We start from the raw sequence: 10,000 nt of genomic DNA, 5'->3' as shown, positions 1-10,000 counted from the left end.
GCATGCCCATCAGCCCAATTGTGACCATTTCCCATACTGTATATGTTTGTGGGAAATCATTAAAAGCTGTTTCCTTTTGCACTTATCTTGCTTCCATTATATTCAGTGTTACTAAGATGGATAAAGAAATTGACTCTGGAATCGAAAAGGCTACTTGCACATTCGGTAAGCTTTATCACAGGCTTTGAAACAGCCATGGCGTGTCGTTGAAGGTGGAAGTCGATGTACATAAGTCGGTGGTTTTGACATTATTACTTTATGGTGCTCAATCTTGGACTGTGTACCGAAAGCACATGAACCATCTTGACGCTTTGTATATGCGATGCTAGCTTATTATTTCCAACACAAAATTGATTGACGATATTCATAACTGTGAGGTACCTACAAAATGCAACACATCAGGTATTGAAGCTATCCCCATCAAATTACCAGTAGGATGGTCAGGACATCTCACACGTAAAAGTAATATCAGAAGCAAATTCTCTAAGGCCAGTTCCCAACGCGAAGGTCTCTTGGAAGTTCCCTCTTGCGCTTCTATGACAAGCTAAACGACAACATGAGGTGATACAACATTCTCTCTTCTTCCTGAGAAAACAAGGCGTCAGAACGAGAGGCCTGACACCAAACTTGCTTTTCCACAGTTCAAAGATTTGAGCAAAGTCAATTCCAACATCGGAACCAACTTTGTGAAATCTTGAAGGCACACTGGAAATATGCTGCTTTTCTAAAGGGAAACATTACCTGCTATTGTGGTTTTGTGGAACGTGGTAAAGTAGGTTTTGTCATCAACTCAAGAAACACATGGTAAATGATGCCCAAGAACACAAGCAGAGTCCTGAACCTGTTCCATTTGCCAATATATATATATATATACTCACACACACACCCACACCCACACACGTATATATATATATATATATATAATATATATATATATGTGTGTGTGTGTAAATATATATATGTATATATGTATGTATATATATATATATATATATATATATATATATATATATATATATATATATATATATATATATATAGAGAGAGAGAGAGAGAGAGAGAGAGAGTTTACAAAAAAAAATAAAAGACGAAAACGGGAGCGTAAACAACAATGTATTAGTTTAACGCTCGGGAACTGAGAAAGTATTTTGCGTTTCGAGCCTACGCTCTTCGACAGAAAGGAACACAGAAATAAACAGAGAGAGAAAATAGAAAAGGTATAGTGGCTAGTGATCTATCATGGCGAATGCCGGATAGAGGGGTCACACAGCAGTGCTAGGAAGAAGAGGAGATAAGAAATTGGTTGTGATCCCCAAACGAAAGTGCCCGTGGGTGTGATTGTGAGAACGTATATGTGCATGTGGAAGGGGGCTTGTGACCATGATGTGTGCGTGTTTTTATGTCTGGTGCGTTGATGATGTTGTGGATGCTGGAAAGTGGTCAGTGCTGTGTGTACACTGGTTTCGGTGCTGGGAAGTGGTTAGTGCTAGTGTGTGCGGGGTAGTGTGGTGTGGTATGGTGGTGTGTGGTGTGATGGTGTGTGGTGTGGTACTGTGTGGTGTAGTGGTGTGTGGTGTGGTGGTGCGGTGTGGTGTGGCAAGATTAAGTGTGGTGTGGTCGTGTTTGGGTGTGGGCGAGGCGAGATTTGGGGAAGCAAGAATGGGGTGTCAGGGATGAGGTGGGGTATGATGGGATGTATAGGGATGGTGGAGTTGGAATGTGCAGGGGTGAGGTAACAAGGAAGGGGTGAGGATGAAGGGAGAGGGTGGAAGCGAGAAGAGGGTAGGCGTGAAGAGAGGCAGTAGGTATCAGAGCAAAAGAGGAGAGGAAGAGAGGAGAGACGAAGAGGGTTAGATGAAGTGAGGAGAGATTAGCCCATGTGGTGCAAAGGAGCGAAGACAGAAGATTAACACTTCTTCACGGCAAAGACGGGAGTCCAGATGTGCAAGGACAATCCAAACACAGACAGTTGTTGTAAAGAATGAGCGGTAGAGCGGAAATGGCGCAAGGTCGGGTGATGTTGCCGAGTCTGATGTCTCGCTAACCGGTCAGACAAGCGGCGTCCTGTTTGACCGATGTATAGAGAAGAACAGAGAGAGCAATACATGCAGTAGATGACGTTGCTAGAAGTGCAGGTGAAGGAGTCAGTGTTATGATAGGGTTGGGAGTGTGTGTGTGTGTGTTTATTTTTATGTTATAGAACATTCGACGGAGTACAAACATTTTCGGTAATTCTCCCGACTTCAGGTCAATTCACTTACAGGTCATGTTTACCTCTCATTTCCTCGGATTCAATAGATAAATAACAATGAAGCGATGGACATGAAACTTTTATTTTCCTCTTTGACCCTCAGGCACACAAATTAACATAATTGAAAAAGTGGAGCGACACTCCGAAGTAGCCTTCTACAAAACCAGTTTGATCATCAAAGCACGCTAAATGAAATGGCGAACAGATGATCAGTGCTGCAGGTTTTCTGTTAAAATCAAAGCCCTTACTTTGGTAACGAGCTTGGTAAATCAAAAATAAACCATTCGATGAAAATATTATCTGTAGTAACCCATAATTTCGTTTTCTCCACAACGTAGTATGTGTAGTTAGATATACCAGTGTTTATTGTTCTGGGAAATAAAAAAGCAGTCATTCAGTAACATTTAGGAAACGTTCGTTTTGACTATACTAAACAATTACCATCTTTTGTCCGATTTAATATATTTTCTTGGAACCAATGTGAGGAATTTCAGTAACAAACCATGTTTAAAAGTTATGGGGTTAAAATATGTTATATGTATAATTCAATGTATAATTATATAACTGAATTGTGATATAACAGTGGGACATAAAATCAAGTGTTAGACTAACTCTAACATGAACAAACAATGAACAAAGCAGCACTTTCAATATGCACATAATGTTAATTGAAATTCTGCCAATTTGGCAAATTGAATACATGAATTTCCACTTCAGTTGGCGTACAGATAGCAGAGGGAAAGTTTTCACTAAAACACGCTCTATATGCTCTGAGAATTGAAAGCACATGTAAAAGGTATTTTAGTGAATTGGAAGCATATAATTGTAGTCATAATTAAAAATACCTAATCGAATATGACAAGAGATAAAAATATTTCCTTATCTGTACTTTAACTATTTGTCTTGTACTATTTTCAGTATAGATTATTACTGCAGAGAAATAAACATTAGACGCAAAAACATTTTGTGTTCTTGGCATTCAAATTTTGCTTTCTTGTTGTTCTGAGATATTTTCTTCAGCAAAAGAAAAATCTTGTGTAAAGCATGAATATTTTTCTGTTTTCGGAATATAATTTTTTTTCCATCGAGGTAAAGAAATTACATTTCACTCAATCACGCACTAAAATGTTATGAGGCAAGGAGCAAATATGATTATCTTTTATTATCTTTGAAGAAGTTTGCTATACTAAAAATTACAATTACAAGTACATAGCAGTAAGGGTGTTGGACTAATAATCGGAAAATAATGGTTTCGATTTCTGTACCGGGCTCTGTGTTGTGTTCTTTAGCAAGACACTTCATTTTACCTAGCTCAAGTCCACTCAGCCGGTAAAAGTTAGTAATTCTACGACGGACCGTCGTTCCATCCATAGCGGAATACAAGCGCCGCAGAAACCACGGAACCGGCCCTATGCTCCTTACGGTGTAATACTCCCTTATCATGTAAGAAGTGTATGCATATTCTGTCTGATTAAAAACTATTGTTATAAAAAAAAAAAAAACATTTTAAAGTACATCGCATGACACAATGTAAATTCACTTGAAATCATTTTGGAACATATACGAAGAATAATGCAACGAAAATATTGCATGTACACTTAAATAACTCACATTTCGTGATTCATTACTTAACTGGGAAAAAAAATTTCTGTTTATAAATTTTCATATATTGTATATTCATAAAGTAAACTAATATCTACTTAAATATATACAAAACTATATCTATTACACACCGTCTATTTGTATTTAGGTAACATTTCTTTTTATAATAAAATAATCGATGTTGAATTTTAATATGACTTCTCGATCTTGTCAGATTTTTGCTTGTTTAGGCGTTTCTTTATGACGCCAGTTATTTTTCTATATTTTGCTTTTATTTCTATTCCTGCATTCTTTATGTTTACTTTCACGATATTGAGAACAGTGTAAAAGTTTATGTATATATAATGTCCCAGTGTGCATATAGATTAAGTACTGGCACCAAGAATATTGGGTTTGGTGTCAGACAGATGCAGGGAAATTTAAAGTAGAGCAAGATCTACCATTCTATCAAGATTATTGACATAAGGAAACTGTTTGTCATAGTGAAAAGAAAAGCAATGTTGAAACTTTTGTTAAAGTTAGGGTTCCTGTGTAAGTTTTGTAAAACATTAGTCCAGCAAGTCTCTAGAAAAACTTTCTCAAATAGCAAATGTGTTCTGCAGGAACCGTTGTGGACATAGGGGTCAGGCAGGATAATAAATTTGCACCAATCTACTTCTCAATATATTTTCCACTAGCTATCGTTCTTGCATTTCAGAAAATGGGAAACAGGCATATAATTAACATTATGAAATCTATAATTTTGACTGGTATCTCAGAAAGAGTAAACCATTCGATCTTTGCCTGTCATCTTTTCGGTGTCGAGAAATTAAGTACCAATACCAGTTACGCACTGTGGGCGATCTAATCGGCTTAAACATTTTGCCTGTCCTTGTTTGTCCCCTCTATGTTTAGCCCCTTGTGGACAATAAAGAAATAAGAAGCGTTAGCACGCCGGGCGAAATGCTTAGCGGTATTTCGCGTGTCTTTGCGTTCTAAGTTCAAATGCCATCGAGTTCGACCTTGCCTTTCATCATTTCGGGGTCGATAAATAAAGTACCAGTTGCGGGCTGGGGTCGATCTCATCGACTTACCTCCTCCCCAAAAGTTTGGGCCTTGTGCCTAGGGTAGAAAAAGATATTTAAGGGCGCCTGGAAGTGTTGCGAATCTGGCGTACTTAAACTACTATGATAATTTAGAGTATAACATCTGTTTTTAGCTCTTTTACTTTCCGGGTAATGATCACAATGTACATATACAAACGCACATGTATAGCAATATATATTAATATATATTAATATATATCTATCTGAGTTGTCAAACATTTAAACCAACTTTTCTCAAAACAACTTGTCCGACCGTCCCATAAGCTTCCCCTTTGAGAAAAACTGATTTAATCTAAATTTGAGACACCAGCAAAAGGAGAAATAAAGATAGACTTTTTTTTTCTTTTCCAAAGAAAAGCGATTTTATTTACACCTATATGCAACCGAAGAGTTTAAAGTACCAGTAATGATAAGGCTGTTGACTGGGAGAACAATAATGGTTTTCTTTCACTAAAAAACACACTTTTTTTGGTTTAAAGCTGTAAGACAACAAACATTTATTAGCAAGAAAATAGTATTTTCTTCCTTGAATAAAAAGCAATCAGTGTTTTCTTTTCATTAAGAAATAATTAATCATGCCTTTTTTTCAATAAATTTTTGGTATTGTTAAACGAAGTTGAGGCAAAAAAAAAAAGACTTCTTAAGAAACCAAATAGTCTTTCCTTCCTTTATGGCAAATTTGAAGAAAATATCTCTTTTGCATCTTACTTTTTCGTCTCTTAATTATACTGCATTTTGTGGCATTATTTCAATCTAGCCGGCATTTTTCGCGCAAACTGCACGTGCATTTTTCTCGCGTACGCGTATTATCGATCGCAACAGCTGACGTAGTTGTGCGTACAAATGCACGTTCCCGCGGCTTTATCGATCGCATTCTCACCTGGAATCGATTTTCGTAATTTTTTCAGAACTTATACACGCCTTGATACCGTCGGTATCTACATATCAAATTTGAGCGCAATCGGATTGAGGATGACTGAGATACTAGAAGACATACACACAGACAGAACGGATTTTATATAATAGATATGTGTGTGTGTGTGTGTGTGTGTGTGTGTGTGTGTGTATGTTTGTGCATGTATTTATGTATGTTTGTATGTATGTACGTGAATTTATATACATACACATATGTATATCAGAAATAGTAGTTAAATACACGGCGAGAGAAACGTTAATGTGAATATTTAAACATACAGTAGGCTATTAAAAAAATATAATGTACGTACTTACACGTATACCTCCTTAAATGTCTCTGTGTGTTTGTGTGTGTGTGTACGTGTGCGCGTGTGTGTATGTGTGCACGTTTGTGCGTATGTGTTTTTATATATCTTCAAGACTGGATAAATGTCTTTTTCAGACATATAGGCAAAAAAGTGACGAGGGTCAGATTTCGATAGAAAATTTGATTGATGAGTACAAACATCCAGAGATCGTTAATATGTTCGTGTTTATGTATGTGTACGGTAAACACATGAATAGAATATTGGTTATAACAACCTTAGCTATAGAACTCAATACATATATTAAGGTGCTTGTAAAATATGATGGCGTAGAGCTAAAGTAGTGAACATGGCTGAAAGTTTCATTCATACGCATTTATTAAACTGTAAATTAAATAGAATTGACTGAGGTAAATGATCAATGTCAAATCCAAACTTTTCGCAAAAGACTTATATATCATCATTTTATAAAAATGATATGAGGTTCATTTTCTTCTATTGTTTTATTCACTGAAGCGGGAAGCCTGGCCGCAACGGATCTTTTGAGTGGCTGTACTCTCCCGTGATTAAATGTCTCATACATACAACCATTGATCAAAAATTATCAGAACTAGTGATATAAATAAGAAAATACTACACACATCAATTTGTCATTTAATTTCTTCGAAGTAGTCCCATTCTGAAGATACGTACTTTATCCAGCGTCGCTTCCATTGAGAGAAAGCATTCCTAGTACTCCTTGTTTGGGGGAAGCGGGAAGCTTTCTCTTTGAATTCTGTTTCATTTCCTCAATGCCTTGAAATCTTGATTCTTGCAAGTGGAATCTGGTCTTTGGAAAGACGAAAATATTCCGTAAGCGTCTTGATCTGAAAAATATAATCCTTGTCGGACCCGGGAAATGTTTTGCTTGGCCAGAAACAGCTGCACGAACTGCGGTGAAATGGCAGGTACAATATTATGGTGGAGTTGCTACTCATCGGCCATATACACTTCTGCTTTTTTCCGACGAGAAACATCCCGCAAACGCCGCATCACGTCACGACTGTAGACCTTGTTTACTGACAACAGTGAGGATACACACGATGTTCAACGCCCTTGTAGTCGAAGGATATAATCAATCTTGTCTTTATGTAGTTTCTCTCATTCGACATTGTGTCGAGTATTTTCGAAACAATTGAATTACCCGTACATACGTATGCGGTGGCTCACGCACGCCTCTGCATACGCTTACTGTAACATTGCATAGGATGTCGCTGTGCATTTACCTCCAAATATTTGGCAAAGGCCTTGGTCACTGAAGAAACTGCTGTGGTTTGGTGAGACCACCACACTATACACACTTTACTTCCAAGCACTATAAACAACGTGAGTGAGAACATAATAACATAGTGTGCATGCGCAACAGGTGATGAACGTTAATCTGTATCAAGCGGCTTCATTCTACGTACTCTAGCTCCGTTACTATAGCAGAATTACCAATATTTTTTGATCGGACGTCATATATATATACATGTATGCCTCTGTGTGTGTGTGTTTGTGTATGAAACTCAATATGTGAACGGAATTATAGGGCTCTATATGCTGAATTTATTGAGAAAGAAATTTCTAAAATATACTGTTTTCTTTTATCGTAATGGCATCTTACTTTCGTGCAGGAATTGTAAGAGTGATAAGTTTATAGATTTAGGAAACAAGTGATTAAAGTATGTTAGGAAATAGGACTTAATATATTAATGTATACAATATTAACGTAGATACTAAGCTACTCGATGTTAATATTCTAGAAAATAAAAAGCTTAGAACTTTCCAAAACTCGAATGATGTATTTGTGTATAGACATACGCAATCAAATAATCAGTCAATTATCGGGAGGAACTTAAACGTTAATAAACGGCTATACTCGAGATCTTCCGATGAGGAGGCTTGTTTGGTGACGTCGGATACATTAAGGAAACGCTCAGAAAAATATATGTTCTTCGAAACGATTAGGTGAAGTGTAGAAGAGCATGGATTTTGTCATGGACATAGAGTGGGAGGGAATCAGTTATGGTTGGAAGGAGTAGTAGGAATACTTGTATATCAGAAGTTTGAGGCGGTTACAACCTTACAATATAGGGTGATCAGGGAAGTAATAATTCTTTTAAAATTTGAATGGTCGGGAATAATACGTAGCAGTGATGTTATGTGTTTAGACAATGTGGTTGGAGATAGAAGATGTTGTGAGGAGAAGGAAACAATTTCACAAAATAGAGATCTCACAATATACGTAGCCGTCTATAGTTGAAAGCGTAGGTAATAGCAGGCGTCAGGATAAGCCCTTGGAATGAAATGGGTTTGAGTAGTAACAGAAGAAGGTAGGATGTGCCAAAGCAAAAGTGGTGATGGTAGAGTGAAGTGGAGTGTGGAATTTGGGGTTTTGGTATGTGTATATGTCTGAGGTGTACAATGCATGAATAAATTGGCAGATGGCGAGGATGCTGAAAAGAGCGATATAGTGGAGCCCCAAGACAGTTAGTAAAATAGGGCGTGGATAGATGAAATAGTAGTACGAATGGTATCTAAGAGCAGAAGACATAAACAATGAGACGGTAGGATTTGAGATGGGAAAGAATTGTGTGGTGACAATGCGAATTTACTCTGAAAGGAAGATGTGGTCGATCTGGCGCTGAAAACAGCAGCTTAGAAAAGAAATGTAGATTATATAGCTTGTTTGTCTGATGTGAAACTGTGAAAGGTATATTGAGGCTGCTCAGCATTTATGACGGATTTTGTATGAGTAGGAAGTGTAAACTGCTGAGGAAAGAAGAAGGGTCCCGAGTGTTTGAGGGGAGAGATAGTTGAGGAAGTGTGAAAAAGGATAAACAAAGTTAAAAGCTATCAGAAGAAAGATATCAGAATATTGTGGCACAAATGTTGATGAATGATGAAAGGTAATTATCTGTCATTATTCAAACCCTTATTCCAGTTGTATAATCATAGTAGTAGAAAAAGATAATCGTATATATCAGAAATTCAACAATTGAGGTAGTTTAATGATTTAAAGAAGTCGGTGAATACTCGTAGGTGTTTCACCTGAGTTTACGCTGGCTGTATGCGTATGACAAAAAACAAAATGCAGAATTAAACCAAGCTGGGATAAAATCCCAGTCGATAATATTATTTTGAGGCTCACGGTAGAGTTAATCTTTCGTAAGTATGATGGCTTAAACGAGGTTTGCTGATGAGTAGACGTGATGGCTGCCTACAAATTATATTCCATGAAAGGTGAACAGTAGAGAATACATTTGTCACTGTTGATGTGTGTGTGTGTGTATGTGTGTGGGTATGTGTGTGCGTGTGCATGAGTGTGTATTTGTATGTGTGTACGTATAAGAAATCTCATAAAGAAGTTCATGCATCTCGGATGCAAACCACTGAGTGTTTAACTCTAGGTGAACATGTGTGTTTGTATGTATGTGAGTGATGTAATATATGCATATATGTGCATGTGAGTACACATGTACACACACACACAGACACACGTATATATATCCCCGTGTATATTATACGTGTATAAGCGAGCGTGTCTGAGACAAGGGAATAATTGATTTTGATAGAAAAGATGATAGTTGCGCAGACACAAACAGATCGTTAAGTTTATTTTCGCTATGTACTTAGTTTTTAGTAACGCATACAAATATATCTCCTAGATACAGGTTTTCAGTTAGTCCACAGGTGCCCGTATTATATATATATATATATATATATATATATATATATATATATATGTGTGTGTGTGTGTGTGTGTGTGTGTGTGTGTGTGTGTGTGTGTGTGTGTGTGTTAAATAAAATGAGACAATAAA

Source organism: Octopus sinensis, linkage group LG1, assembly GCF_006345805.1.
Source record: "Octopus sinensis linkage group LG1, ASM634580v1, whole genome shotgun sequence".
In the NCBI taxonomy this organism is placed as follows: domain Eukaryota; kingdom Metazoa; phylum Mollusca; class Cephalopoda; order Octopoda; family Octopodidae; genus Octopus; species Octopus sinensis.
Note: the sequence above shows the minus strand (reverse complement) of the source record.